Source organism: Sinohyriopsis cumingii, chromosome 14 (genome assembly GCF_028554795.1).
Source record: "Sinohyriopsis cumingii isolate HCF-2022 chromosome 14, ASM2855479v2, whole genome shotgun sequence".
NCBI lineage: Eukaryota > Metazoa > Mollusca > Bivalvia > Unionida > Unionidae > Sinohyriopsis > Sinohyriopsis cumingii.
In genome coordinates this window covers 59,345,759-59,367,425 of record NC_142974.1, presented here as the reverse complement: position 1 = coordinate 59,367,425, position 21,667 = coordinate 59,345,759, and positions in this window count along the sequence as shown.

The following is a 21,667-nucleotide window of genomic DNA, read 5'->3' as shown; positions in this document are numbered from 1 at the left end:
AGAGAATCTTATATTTACTGCGAGTCTCAAACTCCCCACACCCACCACGCACACACACAAACATACACACTGAATGGCAGAGAGCTTTCCTAGTCACCGACGGGAAGCAAACGGAAAATAAATGTTGCAAAAGGTAATTGATAGGAAGATTGTTTGGGTTCATCAGGCTCGAATCTACCAGAATATGTCGCATTACATCTGATACGATTCAATTATGTACTAGAAAAACTATCTAATATCAGTATGCCAACCGGGAAAATGGGCGCTGCCATTATGTCCGCGTCCATGACATTAAACATCTTGACATAACGATCGAAGATTTTTTTGTCTGGTAACATTTTAGATCGTATCAGATGTTTAAAAAGGAAATGTGATGTATTCCAGAATATTATACCCCGACGAACCTAAATTGTCGTCCCGTCCACCACTTTTAACAGTATTTATTATCTAGATGATTGCAAAGGTTGACAATGCATACATTGGACTTCTGTAAGAATATTCAATGTAGCCTCACTGTGCAGGAAGATATAGCATATTTAGAGGTAAGTAATTATCAATTTTAGTATATAATTTTAATTATTACTATATAATTATTTGAATGAAGTTGGCTGAGAAAAGTAATTATATAAATTGACTGTACTGAAATTACTATAATGTATGTTCACAGACTCTATTCCAATATATCTCATATATTAAATTTTCATAAAGATATGATCCCAACAATTGTTTCATTTAATTATTCTTCTAATCCAGGTGCATTTCAGTTATTGCTGGAAGTTATTATATATTTTAAATTTTAATTTCCAAATTATTTAGGACGCAATTCTCAAAGTTTTACAATTATATCAATTTTATTATCTCCGTTTTCTCTTTGCCAAAATAAATATAAAATACGATTTACCTAAATGTTATAAAATAGTGTCAGATTGCTTTGGTAAAGCCAACATTAATTATTGATTAAATGGCACATCCAATCTAAAATCAACCTGAAAATCATATAACGCTACTTCGAATATGTCTGTATGTAGCTGGTTGTAAATGAAAATGGTTTTTATCTGACCTCCGTAATGGCAACATATAGATCATCTAAACAATGATATGATGTTGCCACTAAAATAACTTTTGCAATATTTCGTTTGTTCCGAAAACTCAGTGTAAACTGAGAGAATATAGGACGAACATTGTTACATTTTTTCCTGAACCCATGTTTTGACTTTAGAATTCAGAGTTAACCATAGGCAGGGTTATACAGTGCAATGTCATTTGTTTCATTCTTAAAAAAGCCGTGTGATTGTCTTTTTTCTGAAAAACTGTAAATCTAACGTTAAAAGAAAAAAATTGCGTGACATATTGCAGTTCCAAAGCCGGATAAAGTTACGATACCAGAATTGTGCAAACTCAAGCTTTTATTTCATACAAAGATTTACTGATGGAAGAAAAAAAATCGTTCTACAATTTTTTAGAGTGTAAACTTTTGAAAAAAAATGACACGACGAACAGTTCACGTAATTATGGTGACTACTGATCACAATTTTGGAGAGGTATCTTCAAACGGGAACATATTCCATTAGGGTATAAATCAAAACTACAATGAGAGAGAGAGAGAGAGAGAGAGAGAGAGAGAGATCATGTATTCCTACTTTAAAAATATGACGACACGTACGTTTGTTTTTATGGCACATTTTCCTTATGAAAGTTTCAAAGAAACACCCATTCCATTTACATAAGATAAGATAAGAATTCTTTATTTCAGACTACATAGTCTATACATCTAAATTAAAATATAGATATAAAGTAAAATCACTGAAAACATAAAAGAACATATAGAACATAACACAATCACATCCATAGAAAAAATGCACCCTTTACAAAAAATATCACAAGAGTGAACTGAAGACGCATGTAATTAAAGAGTGACCACAGCCGCTCATGGCGTGATCATTTGTGTTTTAGTTTTATTGCCTGTGAAGTGACTAATGGTCAGGTACAGAAAAACGTGTCTGATCATCTCACGGTGCGAATAACAAGTGAAACCAATTTGAAGCTAAGGCGGTGGAAAATATCGACTGACCAATGAAGTCACTTACAATGTGTAACACATTGTTTGGTTGTAAATTCAGGGCAAGTAGAGTAGCGACCAGCCGCAGAATAAAAAAATACGTCCGATCTTGTCGCTGTGCGAAATGGTACTGAAGTCAATTCGAAGCGAAAGCGGTAAGAAAATAAGTATAGCCAATGAAATCGTTTATGATGAGTGATGCATTGTTTTATTTAAAAGGTAGTGTGGCAAAATAATGCCAACGCAAGAGCGCTGTTACCATTGCAGTACAGACAGACTGGAGTGTAAACGTACAAACCCTTTGTTGCCTATTGTACCATTTCTTCTTGCCACATCAGATATTAAACGGACACAGTACTGGTTCGCGTTTTGAAACTGACAAACATTTTTAATCTTATTCAAACATTTTGACAAGCACACTCACGTTGTCGAGTAGCGTAGTTTTCTGGAGTACGTACGTACGTGTCCCAGCGACACAGTGCCGTCTCTAGCTCTCTTGAAGACACCAACTGTTTTATTTTTCTTGCAACTATTTTCTTTCGTGGTAGGGTTTGAATGGAAGGGTCGTCAAGATGCATGAGGTGTTTAAGACGCAACGCTGTCGTTGGGTTCCTATATGCTTGGCTTTCACTTGCCTTGTGAAATATACCAAGTCATTGTCACAACGAGAGGTAGAGAGGGTATATATGGAAAGAATGAACTTGGTTAAATCATTTCTGAATCAGCAATCGAGATGAAACGATCGCACGATTTCAGTGAGAGAGAAGAAGAACGTAAGAGGCAGCGAAGTGACGTATCGCCTCACACACGAAAAGAAGTATTCGCTCAAATAGGAGACATGAGCGAACCTGAACCAACACCTTCCACGTCTGCGACCAGACAGAGAGAGTCTACTCCAAACCAAAGTTCACCAGTCAACCCTGAAAAGTACTATCACATTCGCGAGACGGAAAAGCGCTCCTCTAGAAAATTTAGAACCACGGTTTACACCTACACGGTGAAGTTTAAAGATTTCAAGTCCGACGTACCGTTGGAGAAAGCAGAAGGGTTCATCACCGAGATGTGGGATTCTTTGCTCACCACACTCAAGCGACAATGTCAACCCAAAGAAGACGATCGCTTGACACTATCCATACAACACGACAGCTTGAAATCCCCTGTTTGGATCGAGTTTAGCAGACCCGCAGAACTGACCCCTTCCAAAGTCATGGACAAGATACAACAGGTGCAACAATCCAATGACAAGTTTGACATCACCGATGGTAAAGCCACACTGAAAATGGCTCACGTTTCTCTTCCTCAAGGGACAGGACGCAAAAAGGTCTTATTGGTGGACGACCTTCGCAACACCAAAACAAGTCTCGTTCGAATTAACAACCCTCATGACCAGATGTGTTTAGCCCGTGCCATCGTGGTGGGACGAACCTATGCCAACAAGAACGACACGGTAGAATGGAAAAGAACCTGGAAAACTATTCAACAATCCGACCGAGCCAAACAACGAAATGAAGCAGAACTCCTGTTACAACAAGCCGGACTGTCCAAAGACACACCCTGTGGCATTCCTGAGATGCAAAAATTGCAAGATGCCCTAGCTCCACGCTACACCTTGAAAGTGCACCCTCAAGAAATGCGCGGGTCTCTGTTGTTTCGAGGCCAAGATTTTAAGGACAGAAAATACATTCACCTTTATCATCACGATGAACATTTCGATACCATTACCAGTATCACTGGATTCCTGGGATATGTTTATTATTGTGAGAAATGTGACCATGGTTATAATAATCGAGAGCAACACAAACATTGTGGATGGAAATGCTCAGGATGTTTGGCCTCTCAACCCTGTCTGAGCGAAGGACCAGTGCCTTGTTCCACTTGTCTGCGCACGTTTGTCAGCCCTACCTGTTACCAACAACATTTGAAGACGCAAGGTTCACAGAAGAAATGCGCTTGTCAACTGCTGAGATTGTGCCCCGCGTGTGGACAAGTCATACGTACCAATAGTGTCAAGGCACACGTATGTTCAGGAAAGAAAAAATGTCACATTTGTCACCACATCGTGGACTTGGAACACCAATGTTACGTGCAAAAATACCAACCCCCACCAGAGAAAGAGGACGGTCACAAGAAGAAAGGCAATTTCATCTTTTTCGATTTCGAATGCATGCAAGAGACTGGCATTCACATTCCTAATTTCTGCGTGGCTCATCAAGCGTGCGAGAAGTGTATTCAAGAACCTATCTTCAGTTATTGCCCTCACTGCAGCAAAATTCCTGGAGGGCGTGAAAAAATCTTTCGAGGACCAAAGACGCTAGACGATTTTGCCAAATGGGTCTTAGACCCCATCGACAAGACATGGAGCAAAGAGGACATCGAACGTTACCGAGATTGTCATCGCCATGCCACAGTGATGGCTCACAATTTCTCCGGATACGATGGACAGTTTCTTTTGAGGTACTATACGGAACATGGCACCGAACGTCCTAAAGTCACTTTGAACGGAGCCAAAATCATTTTCATGCAAGTGGGACAAGTGCAGTTTAACGATTCGATGAGTTACTTGGCCATGCCTTTGAGTCGAATGCCTAAAACGTTTGGAATGACAGAAATGGCTAAAGGGTACTTTCCACACTTTTTCAATACGGAAGCCAATCAACATGCCGTTCTACCCCATTTGCCTGAGGCTCACTATTACGACCCCGACAACATGCGTACCGAACAACGAGAAGATTTCTACGCTTGGTACCAGGCTCACGCCTCGGACCCTTTCGACTTTCAGGAAGAAATGCTAAAGTATTGTCGTTCCGACGTGGACATTTTACGACGTTGCTGTGGAAAATTTCGAGAACTGTTCATGGAACACGGAGGGGTCGATCCTTTGAAAGAAGCTTGCACCATTGCCAAAGCGTGTTCCTTAGTGTACCGCCAACGATTCATGCCTCAAAAGACCGTGGCTGTCATCAGTCCTCAAACGACCAACTATGTCAAGCGTCAATACTCGGTCAAAGCCCTACGCTGGTTACATTACTTGTGCGACAAGGAAGGCAAATGGATTCAGCATGCCCGCAACGGAGGAGGCGAAAGGACCATCGGAACGTATTCGGTCGATGGCTGCGACTTAAAAAACCCCAAGATCGTGTATGAGTTTAACGGTTGCTTATTTCACGGATGTCCCGTCTGCTACCCTGACCGTGACACTAAAAATCAGTTTTTACAACGGACCATGGAAGACCTGTACCAGGACACTTGTCAGCGACGCTTGAAGTTAGAACAGCAAGGATACCAAGTGGTGGAAATGTGGGAACACGAATACGATCACCGTTTGAAAATCGATCCCGAGTTTAAACGTGTCGTGGAAAGTTACAAGCTGATGGACCCCCTGAACCCGAGGGATAGTTTGTACGGAGGAAGGACCAATGCCACCTGTTTGCTGTACCAAGCCGACGAAGAGAAAGGAGAAGAAATCAAATACTTGGATGTGTGTTCGCTGTATCCCTACGTGTGCAAATATTGTCACTTTCCTACAGGGCACCCGCGATTGCTGACGGAACACATCGACCTGGTCAACATTCGACAATACGAAGGCTTGATCAAGTGCAAAGTTTTGCCTCCCACGAACCTATACCATCCCGTCTTACCTCACCATTGTCAAGGCAAACTGATGTTTCCCTTGTACCGTACTTGTGCCGAAACGTGCAACCAAGATCAGCCTTGTCAGCACACCCAGGAAGAACGGGCCTTGACGGGAACCTGGGTCAGCGTAGAATTGTTCAAAGCTATGGACATGGGACACCAACTGTTAGAAGTGTACGAAATTTGCCACTTTCCCAAGACACAACAATACCACAAGGGTGACCCTACTCAGAAAGGCATTTTCGCAGACAACGTGGATGCCTTTTTGAAACTGAAGCAAGAAGCCAGCGGCTATCCTTCCTGGTGTCACACTCCCGAAGACCAAATAAAATTCAAAGAGAAATACCGGGAACAAGAAGGCATCACTTTAGACCACATCGAGAAAAACGAAGGCAGGCGATCGTTTGCCAAAGTGATGTTAAATTGCTTGTGGGGTAAAATGGCACAACTTGTTTACCCAAGACGGAATATTTGACAGAACCTTGCCGCTACTTCCAGATGATTCACGACAAAACCAAATACATGAAACACGTGGACGTCGTTCGAGAGAATTTAATCTTGGTCAATTACGAAGAAGATCTGGACTTTGTACAAGACGACCCTTTTGGAAATGTCATCATTGCGGCTTACGTGACAGCTCATGCTCGCTTAAAATTGTACGAAGCTTTAGAACTGTTAGGGGATCGCGTCCTGTACTTTGACACGGACAGTTGCATCTACATCGATCGACCGGGTCAGCAACACCCTAACATCGAAGGAGACCGTTTAGGAGCCTGGACAGTCGAACATCCTGACGACAAGATTCTAAGTTTCGCGAGTGGCGGTCCTAAAAATTACGGCTACGCATACCGGGACCCACAAGGAGAAGTGCACACAGAGTGTAAAGTGAAAGGATTGACTCTGAATTATCGTACCAGTCGTGTGGTCAACTTTGGCGTATTGAAAGAAGCCTTGCAGTCTGGAGAGGATGCAAACTTTAAAGTGACCACCTACCAGCCGAACAAGATTGTACGTTTACCCACTCACCACATCGTCAGTCGACCCTTGGAAAAAGTCTATCAAATCGTGTACCAGAAGCGAGTGCGACTTCCCAACCATTTTACTTTGCCGTACGGTCACATCAATATTGGTCAGCATATAAAAAAGGACAACGTCCAAGACCAACAGTTCATTGTCACTACTAAGACCAATTGAGAAAAAATGAATCCCTTCAAACAGCTAGTATAGAGCGTAAGACTCAAGTCCAACGAGAAACTCGGGTGTGATTCTTTGCCTCACTATCACATCACCAATGCAGTAACACATCTTAGTTATTTATGTACTAACGCCATGACAAACTACGTGCAGCTAGTGAAACTTCCAGACCACGAAACTTTACCTTATGGACATACTGATATCACCCAGTATAAAAAGGGACGACTTCCAAGAACGACACTTCATTGCGAGGACAAGCAACGAGAAAGATGAATCACTCTACGCAGATGAAAAAAGAGAAGGAACAAACATCACTGACCTCTTTCACTACCATACCGTCACAGCAAAGTGCGTCCAAGAAGGGAAAGGATTCAGTAGACCTACAGGAGTATTTTAGTATCCAAATGACTCAGACAGCGACCTCAAGAAAATTTAGAACGACAACTTACACCTACACGGTGAAATTTAGAGACTTCGCGTCTGACATTTCAGCCGAGGAAGTAGCAGGTTTCATTACGGACCTACTTGACTCACTGTTAGAGGAACTCAAATGTCATTGCCAAGTCAAAGATCGATGTCGTTTGAGCCTATCTATGTATCGCGACAGTTTGAACTCACCTGTATGTCTCGGATTTAGCACACCTGCAGAAATAACTTCGTCCAAACTTTTTAGGGCTATTGAAGACGTGCAGTCGATTAGAGGAAAATTTGACATTAACGAAGGAAAAGTAACCATTCATATGGTATACATTGTACCTCCATGGGAAGAAGACGATGACTGCACTTGATCTGCTTACTGATAAGTGTACCTAGCACGATGGATATAACAGCCGATTTATGAATGAAACGGATTAAGTGATGGGAAATATCTACGCTGGGACACAAGTGCTAGCTGACCAGATTTTTAACAACGTGTGAGACGAATAGAGAGAGAGAAACATGAACTTTGTCCTATTTGATTGCATGTTACTTGTTTTGTGTTAGCTTTTTCTTATAAATGAACATTAAATCTAAACAGGTTTACTAGAGCCAAGAACTAAATAACTAGTAAATAGGTCTGTTTGATGTAGAAATGTTTATGTATTAAATGGATAGTGCTTAGACCAAAGCACAGGCCAGAGAGCCCATGTATATACTTGAATAAATGTTTTGAACCCATACAATAGACTTTTCTTTTTTGAGCCTCTATTCTCTCTGTGAGGTTTGTTTTAGAACATTTCTGTCGTCTTTTCTGTGTGTTTAAATGTGTATTTGTATGTTTGTCCCTATCTACCCTTTGTCCTTACAAATACATTAAAATCCCTATAAAATGTTTTGACCCTATAAACCTCATGACGTCACCCAAAGTTCAATTCCCATTGACATCCAGGTGACATTCCCATGTTCAATTTCCATTTACGACAAAGTGCAATCCCCATATTTTAGCGTTAAAGTCCCATTGACGTTAAAGTACCGGTCCTGTTCAATTTCCATGTTCAATTCCCCTTGACGCTCTACAGTTCCATCCATGTTAAAATTTCCCATGTTAAATTCCCCTTGACGCCAGAGTAAATCGACTGTTTTTGCATGGTAAGTCCACTTGACGCTAGGGTGACCCCATATACTACTCATAATCTACATTTATGTGACTTACTAAAACATGCATCAACATAGTTCATATTGCGTCAAAGGATTGCATGATTTCTCTTACCAAGTCATCCACGTGTAAAAGAAGATTTGTCAACCTCTTTCCTTCGTCTGACACGTTCAGTTTTTCAGTAATTCTTTGATGATTGCTATTAGACACAGATTTGTGTTATCAGTATTTATGACCAAACCTCTTTGTTACTAACTGACGCAGCTTGTACAAACAATGCTTTTACTCATCGTGTGGTTCACTACCATTATATAATCCATATATAAACACGCAGCAGTTTGAAATACCTCATACACGTGATTTCATTTATATGGTTCAGCTTTTCTTGTCTTAAATGCTGTACCCTTTTTTGATTCCTTCGCTCTTTAAATGCATCCTTAGAATAAATTAAAATATTATCATGTGAACTAAAAGTACTGGACAAGACATGGCCTGCGTGGGGTGGGCGAATCGACCATACATGCATACACTTATCTTCGTACTGTCCAAAAATTAAAAGGTATGTCTTAAACGTATTTGTTATTTTTTCAAACACATTCATTTAATTTACTCAAAGCGACCTTTAACAACATTACATTCATCGTGCCAGTGGCTAATCGTCTTCTGTTCCCCTCGTAGGTAACGCTTTATCTGTACATGCCAGTCTGTTGCTATGCATGTGATGGATACACCAGTATCCTCCTTAGTGCCCTCTTCAAGCCCTCTAACACCGTATCGCAAATCCTCTTTAGCGCCATATTCAAGCCCTCTCACACCGTATCGCCTATCCTCCTTAGTGCCCTCTTCAAGCCCTCTAACACCGTATCACCTATCCTCCTTAGTGCCCTCTTCAAGCCCTCTAACACCGTATCACCTATCCTCCTTAGTGCCCTCTTCAAGCCCTCTAACACCGTATCACCTATCCTCCTTAGTGCCCTCTTCAAGCCCTCTAACACCGTATCACCTATCCTCCTTAGTGCCCTCTTCAAGCCCTCTAACACCGTATCACCTATCCTCCTTAGTGCCCTCTTCAAGCCCTCTAACACCGTATCACCTATTCTCCTTTGTGCCCTCTTCAAGCCCTCTAACACCGTATCGCCCATTCTCCTTAGTGCCTTCTTCAAGCCCTCTAACACCGATTCGCCTATCCTCCTTAGTGCCCTCTTCAAGCCCTCTAACACCGCAGCATTGGAATCTTATTATTTCATTGCTTCATGAAGAAAAAAAAAAGATCTTTCTTCTGCACATACAAGTTGTGTTGTTTGACAGCACAGGAATCTATTGTACATCTACTGTACATTTACTGTACATCTACTGTACATTTACTGTACATTTAATAATGTCGCATGTGCTTCAGGGGTAGCATTGAGCTGTGCGTATGTTAATAGATACAACACAATGATCAACTGCACATTATGAGCTTCAGATCACTTCAAACTAATGCCCAAGAAGGTCAATAAGTTTCATAACATAAACGTTCAACTACGTTTATCTATTACACGCTTTGGTCATTCAACGGGATAAATTATGAAATAATGTGTTTTATAGTACATATCACATTATTTTGTTAAAACACAATTCATAAAAAGATTATATGCTTCTCATGCAATACTCTCTCTCTCTCTCTCTCTCTCTCTCTCTATATATATATATATATATATATCTCTCTCTCTCTCTCTCTCTCTCTCTATATATATATATATATATATATATATATATATATATATATATATATATATATATATACAAAGATGGTGCCGAGGCAGAGAGTAAGACATTGGAGTTGATGACAGATGCTGCTCTCGTGTCCACTCTCTTAAATAGGGTAGGTATAGCACGATTTGTCCACAGGCTTTGCTTGTGTTGGCTGTGGAGCTAGTGCATGTGTACTAACCATAACACGTTAAATATAACCCATGTAACAAAAACGTAATGTGATGTGTACCTGTTCATTCTCTGTCAGCCACCCTTTTTAGTTACTGAAAGATACTCAACATCAGGACGTGTCATAATACAAAAGGTTCTATTTGCTGATAACACTTGATACGAGAAATGAATAGGACTGTCGAGATCATTGCTTCTACGCTCCACGCAATCTATATACATGACACGATAGAATGACAGAATTTCGATGGACGTAAACAAGGGTATGAATTGTACAATGCGGAAGTAAACATAATTAAGTACATGGCCCTGCATTCCCATGATGGTTTTTTTTCGCAGACGTTTTGTAATTTTAAACGAAGATTAAAAGTAAGTGCCAGGAGTTCTTAAAATGGGTATCCGTTGTAATGGGTAAGTTATCTAAGACATGACAGAGGCGGTAACCTGACAAAGTTAACTCTGCGAGGCTACGAACTCATTTCATTTTCCATTCAGTGCATTCTCCATCAGAGGATGAGTATGAAAATAAGGTGCAATATATATATATATATATATATATATATATATATATATATATATATATATATATATATATATATATATATATATATTGAGAGATAAAGGTAAAAAAGTTGATAATCAAATAAAATCTACATGCTGGGTCATTTGGTCTGATTTTGATCTATATTTGAATTCAGTAAAAATAGCAATAGATGCATATCCATCAACATAACTGGAAACTTAATTGTCCTTTGTTGAAAAGAAAACCCGTTTCAAGTCAGCTTTATCATTCAGTGACACCTTGTCCATGCGTTATGTCATTCAAAAGACACAATTTCGAAGCTTTTGATGTCTGATTTGAAAACCAAAACAAATCCCGTATTTTCTGTTTTGCAAAGCAATGTCTGGAGGCGTATTTAAGCACGGAATATTAGAGCTTGGCGAGACTTGACATAAGCATAAATATAAGGTTCCACACAATACCGACACATATAATTCCAATGTCTAAATTTTGCATCTTTTTGATTCGCCCAGTTGCATCTGTAGAACCAGCTCAAACCGGTTTGATTAAATTATAAGGCATGTTCAGAGCATGCGAAATGGATTCTAATATTGACTTTGTATAAACAACATTGATTGAAGTAGTTTTGTTTTTTTTTTTATCTCAGGAGTCATCAAAAACGGTTGTTCACTTAGATTTTGTTTTCTTTTTTCTCGATTCAGTAAGAGAGAGAGACTCGGCCATGCAGAAGAAATGTGAGCACCTTGGTTTACAATATAAAAAAGTTGGGACAAAGTTTTACAATGATTCTGCATTGAAACTTCAAAGCCAATGAAAGCCAGTGATATATCTAATCTGATAATCTTTGCAATGTTTACACCTCTGAAAGATCTCCCAGAATGAGCGAACTGGACATTGGATGATCTGAATGAGAGAGAGAGATACAGCTGTTAGTTCCAGTAATTGTATTTATTTCAGCCGCCATGGTGGTGGGCATCGTCGGCAATGCACTCGTTCTTTATGTCAAGATCATCGTACTGACGCTGCGAAACTCCACCCACAGATTTTGTACAACCTTTCTCGCTTTGGCGGATATCACATTTTGCATAATATGCTATCCATTTATGATAGGACATTTAACCCATCCATACACCTTCACAAATACGTTCGTGTCAGCACTGGTCCTACTCGTGATTGCCTTCGATAGATACAGACGGATATGCAGACCATATGGAAACCAGTTTTCCACAAGCTCGGTGCAACGTTTGTTTGGGATCATTGTGTTCCTAAGTGTCATCTTCTCTGTTCCTAGTTTGATTCTCTATGGAAAAAACACCGTACGAACGGGCATTGCAAATATAAACGGAACGCAACGTTTTCCTGATGATATCTACAACGATACGCTTTTCCCCAACGGCCACATTATTTTTCTGTATGCTCTTTTCACTATCGCAACCGCATTAATGTCTCTCTTCAATACATTGGTATGTCGTCAAATAAGGAAGCATACACGTTCGTTAAAACCACATGCTTTATCAGAAGCTACAGAAATGAGTTTGTGGACCTGCACAACGGATACAAGCTTTCCAGAAATGTCTTCATTAAGACCTATAGCTGAAACTCAACACAACACTCACGAAGATTCAAAATGCGCTGGTTATCCTGGAAAATACATCAGTGAAGGAAGCAAAGGGAACAAGGTGAAAAAGCAAACAGGCAGGGAAAAGTCCACACGCATATCAAGGATTCTCCTTGTTGCCACAACCTTCTTTGTGCTAAGCTTCGCTCCATATCTTTCTCTGGAACTACTGACGTATTTCGACAAAACATTCATAGAAACACTGGACAATACAAGCACTGTGTTCTATCAGCTCTTCGTTAGAACGTATGCGATAAACTTCATGCTAAACCCGTTTCTTTATCATGTCATGGATATGAGGTTCCAAGTAGAATGCAAGAAGCTCGTGCTGAAAAGATTATGATTTTACTTTGTATATAATATTTGTGTTAGACATTAATAAGTTATTCCGATTTAGGACACATACATGCTATGTTGAGTTATGATCTCATTTCATAATATATAGTTCCCTGACTATATATATATATATATATATATATATATATATATATATATATATATATATATATATATATATATATATATATATATGTGTGTGTGTGTGTGTGTGTGTGTGTGTGTGTAGGCCCGATTGTTGGGCTATTGGTAAACAAGCACTAGAATTACAGTTTCCGTTAATGAAATATTGGGTCTTTGACCTAACTAACCATTATTCTAGTCCCACCGGTTTTGAGATGCAGGATACAAAAAACTTTATTTAACTTTGGTGGTTTTGTAACATAACAGTAACACCTCCAGATGAGTTACTATACTTGTAGTTTGGGCTTCAAATTGAAAATATACTGTCTTAGCCTTAGACTTGAATTACTGATTCATATTTCAACGCTTATTCATTTATTCACAAATATTGTTACCATTACTCATTCCGAATGTCTTCATTTTTGTCCTTAAATAAAATGGTTCTCATTTGATTTCAAATACGGTCTTCAGATTGGCTATCTATAGCATTTTGGTTTGACGCCTCCTTCCAGTAAAATGGTCATTCCAGTATATCTCATTCGTAAATGTGCTTTATGATGCCTGGCTGATCCCAACCGAAGGCATGCTTGATCCGACCTACAATTTCGTTGCCAAGACAGGCATCATAAAATACTTACTGTCGTTATCAATCCTGAGTGGATGAGCATCCTGACACATCCATCCTTGTCCCCAAAAGACTTCTTATCCTAGACAAAAATCTTCTTTGTAGCTAATCCTCCCGCAGGGATAGTTCCTTCGACACTGGATCTTCGCTTAAAGACTTACAATTATATGCATTTGGTTCTGCATGGTGACTGTCTTAAGATACGATCTCTTGGTCTTCCGAATAGATGGTTTTACTGACAGGGAGATTTCTTCCAAAGACTTTTTATGAACACGAAGATGGTCCTACCTGAACTTGCAGCGTTTCTTACATTAACCATGGCATCCATCCGCAAATTTCCTCCTGAAAAAAATGGTTTATCGGCATGGGTTCCTGCTAGCAATGTGCCACTATCCCTTTAGTCATATCCGTACAATACGTATAGTATTTTCCTTATGTCTAAGTTTTTATCAAGACTTGCATTAAGGTAAACTAAGAAAACTTTTGAAAAGGCATACAATACAGTGATAAAAACGTTTCCAGCACAATATATATATATATATATATATATATATATATATATATATATATATATATATATATATATATATATATATAAATATATAATCGACTTTTTAAAATCGTAAATGTGATTAAAATGTCAGAACGACTCTTAAGGTAAATGCTTCGGTCGCTAGTTAGGTACATAAACAGACAGAGATACAGACAGATTAAAGAAATTGAGGTGTGGTATTTTGAAAAGATTCAACTTTTTTCCACATATGCAATATTGTAAGGTTTCTTGCGCTTACAAATATATAACTGATGTATACAAAACACTAATTCCTTGTTTTTTGCTTTTCAATTTTGATGTTTGCATATTTTCTTCTGTATTTTGTTTTCTGTAAATATTATTCACTGACATTAGTGTTGAAACGAATGTAAACTTTTTGTGCAGATGCAACCAAATTTATCAGTAAAAAAAAGTGAACTACGTCGAGATATGGACTTGGAAGACATGCTTTCGAAATGCAAAGAAGGGTAAAGGTCAAAAAAGCAAAAAACTCTTATGGAAAGGAACCTGAAAATCCTACTGCATACCCACTTGAATTCACAGTGTATTCACAAACAATAAGAGTCACTTTGTAGCAATAATAATAATAATAATAATAATATTATTATTATTATTATTATTATTATTATTTATCATGAAGCTCTCAAGAATTCATCACGTGACACACTAAACACAATGGGCTCCGACAGCTTTTTCTTTGGCCTCTGGTTATTTGAATATCCGGTAACAAAATATCACGATCAAGAATTTATTATTTTATTGTTGATTCTTTGTAAGAATGATTAATCTGTTCCGTCATATATTTCCAATCTTTGCGTAAAATAATACAGCCCCTCCGTGTTCAAAGACTACACGTTTAATCACTGTCATTCTTTAGTTAGGCAATACACTTTCCTCATCAGTTATGTCCTTTTTTATCATTACGCCATTTATCCACAATTTGCATTGAATTATTCAGCATGACATATGTATTACTGCTGGGTTTGAATCACAATGTAAACGTTGTGTTCGTAGAAATAGTGTCTAAGGTAACCCTAAAAACTTATGGTAATCTAATGCTGTGGAGAAAATATATTACCATATAGATTAGATAACTGTGCTTTCATACGCCACCGTTCTTTGATTAAAACCCGCGTTTCCGGGATGCAAAATCAACACCCATGATTGCTTATACCAATCCCCATACCCTTTCAACAAAATGCACATCCACCAAAAAGAACTTAAACTGGCCGTTCTTAGCAGACACATTTTCATCGCGATTGATTAAGTACCTCACTTCTAAATAAACATTTAACCCTGATTCCGTTGACCGAAATTGGGGACGATATCAGCTATTATAGAAAGTTACAAACATAAAATAAAACGACTGTGGAAAGTGCTACGCTCTTGACCCTACAGAAGGATGTGGGATAATATGAGGAAAGAGAGGTTTTCTATTAAAACTAATATATACTTGTATGCAATGTTGTACTTACGGCATTGCTGGAACCAATGTATGTCTACATACTTCATGTCGCAAACATTACCATTGGTAACAGATTTGAATCCTTAAACACTGAGAAATGTCTCCACCGCACCTGGTACTGTCTGTGTTGCTTATATTTACACAATTGTTAAATACCTGACATTAGTACTGTGAAGTCAGCTGATCCCCAAGCCACGGATGCCTGATATAGAGCCGACAGTTGAAATGATTAAAAAATATATATGAAGAAACCAACTTTTTATGTGAACACATCTGATCGGTTGATCATTGTGACCTAGATTCTAAACAACAACATTAGATACAAGATACAAAAAAGGATTCAAATGATGAAAAGTGTCATCACCTGAGTAATCGCAAATATGTTCAGCTTCGATATGGTTGTTGTCAACTTCGATATTTTGTTATGTTAAATACGGCATGTTTGTTATGCCGACATTGATATGTTTGTAATGTAATTCAGCTTTAAGGGATGCATGTATGTATGTGGTAGTGCTTTATAGCACACGTCACAACAGTGGCTATGCAGCGCCAGAAAAGGTTACTATCCTCCAAAAATAAAGATGAATTGCACAAAACGTAGGTAGATAAATCCTTCCAAATAAATATATAACTAAACATAAGAAAATAAAAAAAATTAAATCATTTCACGTAAAAATGCATATCTCTCACAGGGTGGAAATCGACAAGCTTCGACAATAATTTTCTCCAATGTTAGTGGACACCATGTGAAGGTTCACTATTCAGGAGGTATACACGAATCATGTATGTGTCCGATACGCAATAAGCACAACACACATGCATTTATCCGGCTTGTTATATCTGGGGGACACCAGTAACCTGCAATGGATTTGATGTTCTAAAGTTTGCTTGTGGTGTTTTCATTCCACATATTTTGCCAAGTCTGACGAACATGCTGATTTATGCAATATTTTCAATCAGTATATGGAATCTTCCATTAGGAAACGGGTAACTGAAGTGCAGATTTAGCTGTTTTAACGACTTTTCGTTACCCTTTAAACCAATGTGGCCTGGCAGCCATCAGTACACACCTGATTTCCCAGATTACATGAAATCATCATGTTTCTTTCATATCTGGAATATTAAAGGGTCGACATATTTAAAAGTAAGCAAAGATTTCAATGCGGAATGGGAATACTGGATATTAAACAGAGAAAACATTAGCACAATTATTTATACTTGAGAAATTACAACAACACTGTCTCTCTGTTCAACTTTCTGTTGAAATAATCAACGACGATTTTGAAATTATACAGCAGCGACGGGAAGAGTGTAGATGTACACTAGCGGCCGAATATAGATTAATCAATTTATTCCAACGCGAAATGAAATTGTCCCTCTGACTGGTAGTAGTTTTAACGTGGGCCTTGGATTCCGAATCCAGATCATCTTCCGATGCTGAATTGTGACGTCACCAGTACCGAAGAAAGAAAACGATGGTGTTTAAAATAAAAGCATACTGCATCGCCGAGCCGCTAAAAAAACAACAATACGTTCTATTTTTTTATTGGCGGCGGAATGCGCTATTTGTTTATTTTTTTTTTTTATTTTTTTTTTCGGAATATTTCACAGTGGTCCGAGCGCTCAGGGCCTGTAACGCATATACAAACTAACAGTTAATTCTGAATTAATGACAGTCTTGAAAATCTTTAGATTTGCGATGGGGAAGTTCATCTTTAGCTCCCACCACAATATTCCAAGAAGTTATATGCGAACTTTGAGTCAGAAGGTAATGATGTTTCCAGACGTCCATTCTTTCTCCTTTTTTAATAGAGAAAAGATTATATTTGTTCGTAGATTTTAGAGCTTTCAGTATAGCTGAAGGTTTGAGTATAGTTATAGTTTTTGTTTACTAAAACTCGAGGTTTTATCCGGTAATTGGCCCAAGATGGTGTCATCAGGTGTCGCTATTGCAACTTCAGCTTCGTCTGCATCCTTTGAACCGTCTGTCAAGGAGGATCGTATTTCATTCAGTATACTCTGAAAAAGTAATGCATTAGAATGAAGAGGTTTCTAATTTGCAAATGTTAAATCCTATTCTGGATGTTTTGATGAGCACAATGGTGATTTGGGTACACATAATTTTGCAGAGTATCCAACAATGCATTTTGAGCTTTCTAAGGAAACAAAACGGTGAAATGAACTTTTGGTTTCTGAAATTACAAGGTTTGGCATTTTGGTCAAAATGTTACATTATATACTGGGTTAGAAGGATTAGAAGACATTTTCATCCAATACTGAAGAGTCAATGATAAATTCAGTTTAATAAAGAAAGAAAAAACATCACGTCCACATCGGTCATAAAATCACCCCACTATAGCGATCTAGACTCTATAGAAAAGAATTTATCATCAAGATTAAACGTTATATAATCCACATTTAGACTACTGTTGAATAATATTAATTGGTCCAGTCTTGACTGATACTTAACGTTTTACCTCGCTAATATAGTGGTCTAAAGCGCTCACCTTTACGGATCATTGTCATTTTACCTCTGTCTACGTGGGTTTGAGTCTCAGGTTCGGCCAATGTGGGTATGTGAGAAAGTTTGCTAGTAGCTTCTAGTGGGTTGGTGATTCTTTCCGGGGTTTACCCTGGTTCTTCCTGCACCATTGATACTAGCCGCCATGTATAGCCTAGGCGTTAAACGCCACAACAACCTCGCTAATTCAATCGCGAATACATATAGTGATCACATAAACCACTATCCGATGAATGTCGGCAGCAGAAATGCCTATCTTAAAACCACACTGTTTATGCGACCACTTTCAGTAAGGCTGGTGACATTAAAAGCAAATATTCATTGGATGTGATACAATTAGGCGACAACCTTTGAGCCACATACATAAAGAACCTTTCGGCGACACCTGCACATTGGTCGCCCAATGGTTGATTATATAACATGACGGATTTTGTTTACATTCCGTGGACAGTACATGGGCCACAAAAATGTGGGCTTACCATATATTTTGTTTTACCACTTTCAATGACTATTTACATTGAATTTAATATTCCATGCATAAATCGCTCACTAAACAAAACAATGACACGTGCCATTCACATATTATCTATGCAAAGCGGTCTGCAAGAGGTACCGATTTCAATCCCTTTTCCTCATGGTCGAATCTGCATATATATATATATATATATATATATATATATATATATATATATATATATATATATATATATATATACTAGCTCAAGTAAATCAAACATTAGTATTTTTTATTAGTATTTTTTCCTCTTTTTATAAATAGTTCTGTATAGGAAACGAAGCAAAACCTAACTTACGTCATATCATTTCGTTACCATTGTGTTCGGTACATCTTTGTTTTGTGTGACCGATATTAAACTATTGAATCTTTCTACAAAACCTCAGTATTACAGGCTTGTCTTTCTTTACTGTCATGCTATTAAATAAACGGCACTAGAACTCAATAAAATGGTAAATTTGACACAGAAACACATCATGGAATCATCATTTACTTTATTTGATTTGAGCTATTTAATTTTAACTGAAAATTTCTCTTGATTATCCGTTCACAAAATCTAAGGGGTGGTTGTTTGTGTAGGGTGTTATTGCTTTTGATTTTTCGAAAGCTTTCTACAGTACAATCGTTTATTAGGGCATAATGAGTATAATCCTTTTGTCAAAGTCCTCATTCGTGCGAGAGTGTTACACACATTTTAATTATGTCCCTACCATTAAAGTCAATGCGGTGTCAATACTTCGTCTAAATGTCACAATTATTAGAGATAAAGTTGATAATCTCGCATCCCAGCTAGACGAATTCGTTATTGTTTGAGAATGACTCTATGATCTTAAACTAATTAACATAAATGTGCAAAAACAAAATAATAATTTATTTCCATATAATATAAAGTGAAAATTTAAAACGAACTTTCAGTTTTGTGAATTAAATCCCAACATGTCTTAAAAGTTTTATCACAACTCCAAATATGTAAATTTCCAATTGAATTTCAGTGGCATTCGAAATACATTCCATTATTGAATGTGTTGTTGTTCCTGTAATCTCGAACGTTAAAACGTAGTCTGAGGTGTGATGACGTGTTAACAGTCTTTTGATTTATCTCAATAAATAATCAAAAATTGTTCTGGTCTGAGTTCATTATAATTCCAAATTAAAGAATCTCTCCAAGAATAGCATAGAGGATCAATTTGTGTTTCCTAGGAATATTAATTTTAATAATCAATTCCGTCTATATGAAAAACTGAACGTCAATAAGAAACATACTGCTTGAAGCCGTTAAGGTGAGAATGGGTAATATCTCAACCAAACAACATTTCTTAATGGCTAAGACACAAAACCAAATCTAGGATGAGAGTCAAAAGGTCATTACCAAACCACACTAAGTTGTCAACAATAAAAGGTCTATTACTAAAATCATCATAAAGAACATCGCAAACATCAGGTTTTTCCACGAGGGAAGTCCTGTATCCTTGACGCAGTTTAAGATACAAATCTTTACATCCAGCAATAATGATCCTAATATCTAATCTATACTCACATAATAATATTAGCTATTTAATATGCTGCTGACATAATCAATGTCACTAAGGTCAATTACAAAAATACGAATGTATATAACATATAATTACTATGAAAAAACCAACAAATAACACAAATTAAATATACATGACAACTGAAACTCACCTTTGTATTATAGTTCTTGCACAAAATACAACAAGAGGGGCTGCGGTTCCAAACATTTTGGAAGGATAGACAGACATTACGAGACTGCTGTGGTCAACGAAAGCATACACTGTGAACAAAGACAAAATCCTGAATATATTGGCGTTGTGGTTATTTGGTTACAACTATTTATTACAATTACATTAATTCTACTCTACACTATGTATAGGACGAGAGACCATAACTACTGAATTTTGGAGCACCATTCGTCCGTAACTGATGCTGAGAATCCTTTATATTCGCACATTATTATAACTGTGACTTGAATTACCAACTTCTTTAATTCAATGAACAATAAACTTCACGATCTCTTGGCGCAATGCAATCTGATTAACATTAGAAATGAATGAAATAATTTCCATGCGCACAAACGGACCCAGCCTGATCAAATTATTGATCACTCTTGTCGGTAAAAGATTAATCAATCTGAAAAGCTATTGCTTCTAACAAAAAGTCTGGTCTTCCAAAAAAAGTAATTGCAAGGTATTCAACTTACTGTTTAATTATTAATTACATGTGGAATCAAGCTTTTAATTCATGTACAAATATGGAATAAATGAGCGAATTACTTTATAATAGTAATGTTTTCAGCTTTGACCTTTCCTCCCAATTATTTAAAATGGGACAAGAGGGAGACAATGTATTTCAACTCAGAATTAAGAAAAGAAATCAGAATAAGAGAAAGACTGATAAATACAACTTTAAAATCAAATAGCTTTATTTATATATAAGATATGAAAAACAAACAAATGGTAATGAAAAAAATATTTAAAAACACAATCCTATCTGCCTCAGTATGTTGATTTGAAGTGTATAAATCCGCACGATCAACACACATGGGGACATAATGGGAATGAAAACCTGCACAAACTTCTAAATATATGTCCAAATATTGAGGGTTGTACGTAACAAATCATAAAGAGATGTTATTTTGTCCATGTTTTTGTTACCCATGCATACTTCCTGAAGGGTTAACCTCGACCAGAGTAAAAATTATGCCAGTATCCTTTGACATTATATCGAGTTCCACCCATTGTGACAGAAGTCTTCAGATGTCACCCCTCCATACCATGTGCAATGATTTGCAAGATGGAAACGGTAATAAATAAAGCTTTCCGATCGAAGGTGAATGTAAACGACGTATCTTAATGATTACATGAAAAGGTATTCAAGATAAAGGAAGGTATATACATTACATAAATCTTCTCAACCTGATGGCATACAAGTTATAGTTTATAATAAACGTTTACTTCTTTAAAGAATTCTAGAATACAACTTACGT